The sequence below is a fragment of the Pygoscelis adeliae genome, unplaced genomic scaffold (assembly GCF_000699105.1).
Source record: "Pygoscelis adeliae isolate BGI_AS28 unplaced genomic scaffold, ASM69910v1 Scaffold410, whole genome shotgun sequence".
NCBI classification, from domain to species: Eukaryota; Metazoa; Chordata; class Aves; order Sphenisciformes; family Spheniscidae; genus Pygoscelis; species Pygoscelis adeliae.
In genome coordinates, this window is record NW_008823913.1 from 2,257,369 (window position 1) to 2,259,760 (window position 2,392).

A 2,392-nucleotide genomic window follows, 5' to 3' on the forward strand; every position below is an offset into this window, starting at 1 on the left:
TGATACCCTGCCCGGCGGTTGCCGAGTATTTTATTGAAGAGTTGGGGGGGTTCCTTCTTATTTTTTTTTTTTTTTCCTTTTTTGGTACACTCGCCTCCTTGAAGCCAGCAGAAGCAGGGAAAATAAGCTGAGGACGGAGAAATAAGAGAAGACGGAGGAGATGGTGAGCAGATCATTGGGTTGGGGGAATGAATGGGGTTGCCGGGCTATTTTCTGTGAGAGGTTCTTGCAGGGTGTAGTACGTTTGGGATGATTTTGCATCACGATTGCAGACTAGCCTTTGTTTGCTAAAGATTGCTGTTTCAGGTTTAACAGCGTTCATCAGTTTATTGTGAGATACGCAACGAGGAGCTGATGTATACGAATGGCGAAGATTATATACGCAAGCCACACACAGAGGCAACCCCTAAACAAACCAACATTGTATTAATCCTGCAATATGATGGGCAGTTCTTGTCATGGAGGGAAGTCATTGCTCAGGTTATTTGTGGCATGCATAGGAGATGAGTCTCTTTGTAGCAAAGACCAAATAAAACTAACCTATTTCTTCACAAACATGAAATCCATTAGACTTAAAAGCCAAAGTTAGGGTTTTTTTTTCTTTTCATTTTCCCTGCAGTATTGCTGTACGTGATTAAAATCTAATGTTTGCAAAACTTGATCAACTCTTTAAAATGTTCACCTCTAGCATGCAAATAGTAAAGACTCTTTCTCCCCCCCACCTTTCTTTTTTTAATGTAGGCACTTGTTTGTTTATGTGGAAGGGCGAATTCTTATAACATGTACTTTGCTTTTTACAGTGTACTGTTGTGCCTTAGGTAGGTCACAATACAAAATGTGATTCTTGGCATGTTAAAAAAACCCAAAACCTAAGCAGATTTTTTTATATCAAGTGAAGACCTGTTTTTATACTAATAATATCTTAAACACTAGATACAAGTTTGCGGGGGAAAAAACTGCTGTTTTGTAGTAATGGGAATGCTTTATGGTAAAAATTATGATTCTAAATGACAGAATATTGACATTGGCTGATTGTATCTTCCTGTGGATGAAGCGCTGCAGTCTGTATTAAGTACATTAGCCTTTTAAGCTTCCATAAATTTAAACATATTTTGTTTACAAAATTGTGCAGGACTGCATGGTGCAGTAGTAAAATCTGAAATTTTAGTGGCTTTAGAAATGTTGTAAGGCACTGCAAAAGAGAAAAACTGAAGCTTCATATTAAATCTGCTGTGGGGAAAAAAAAGATTTGTGATAATAAAGTAATACAGGATATACGTGGTAGCTAAAGTAACTGAAAGGGCTGGATAGTTTGGAGCATCTACAGAAAAAAATAAGTTGTGAACTATGCTGTGATCTTTGTCATGCAAGATATTTGGATGGATGGCTGTTAAATTTATTTTAAGCAACATCTCTGTAAATGCTTGTCTGAAATATTTAAATTATATGCTCCATTAGGCAAATGGGTTTATCTTCCTATTGCTTGGCTAAAGGAATGTATTGGGAGGGCAAGGTTTAGAAGAACAATACAGTTTGACTGCATAGTTTCACTGCATGGTTTACCTTCATGCATTGTTCGGAGATGCATAGAATGTATTTTATTTGACATTGGTGATCTTTATAAAGTTGACTTTGCTGGTTTTATTTTTATGCCATAGTTGCTGTCAACATAAATAACTGAATTTCAATTAATATAGCTATAGATTTGACCTACTCTTTAGCTAGAATGGATGAAAAATAGTCCCCTTCTTTGATTTTCATCTATTCATTCAAAATCTCTGCAATGGATTTCAGTCTCAGCAATTCTTTAATGTTGGAAGAACTGGTAGGAGTTACAAATAGAGAGAGATTCCCATTATATTGAGTTAGGACACTGCACTAGAAATGGCAAAATTTCCTGCCTTTTGCTTATACTTCAAATTTTGTACAAACTACAGTTTAGAGAAGATACCTTATCCTGAAGACCATCTGTATGCATATTACAGTTATATAAAACTAAGCTTCTGTATTTGATTTTATGTAATGCAACACATTATTTCTGCAGAGCTTTTGGTGGATCTTGGTTAGTGTCAAAATTGATACACTGTGAGGAAAACCTGTTAGAATTCTTGTGCTACCAGGTTTATAATTTGTTGCTCTTAATATTTTATTGTGTGAGTATACATCATTGACACAAACATTGTAAACAAATGCTGTAGCAGCTAACTGTGAGATTACATTTAGCTTATGTCTTTACAGTTTAACCAGAGTATGACAGTATCTTGTCTAGTGTGAGTGAATTCTATTCCTAATAGCCATCATAGTAATCTTCAAAGCAGAAAGGTTAGGTCAAATTTTTTACTTTATTGCCTGTCTCTACAGAAGAAGGAGGAAAAAGGCCAACGCTAGGGTT

The 2,392-nt window shown here is 35.8% G+C and overlaps 1 protein-coding gene across 1 annotated transcript in view; it reads left to right on the forward strand.

The window, feature by feature from the left end:
• The first annotated feature begins 114 nt into the window (after positions 1-114).
• ARVCF (armadillo repeat gene deleted in velocardiofacial syndrome) overlaps positions 115-2,392 on the forward strand; it is a 293,335-nt gene continuing 291,057 nt past the window's right edge. The window contains 1 exon segment of the mRNA XM_009318531.1: positions 115-163. The gene's annotated coding sequence lies outside the window, so the exon portion shown is untranslated.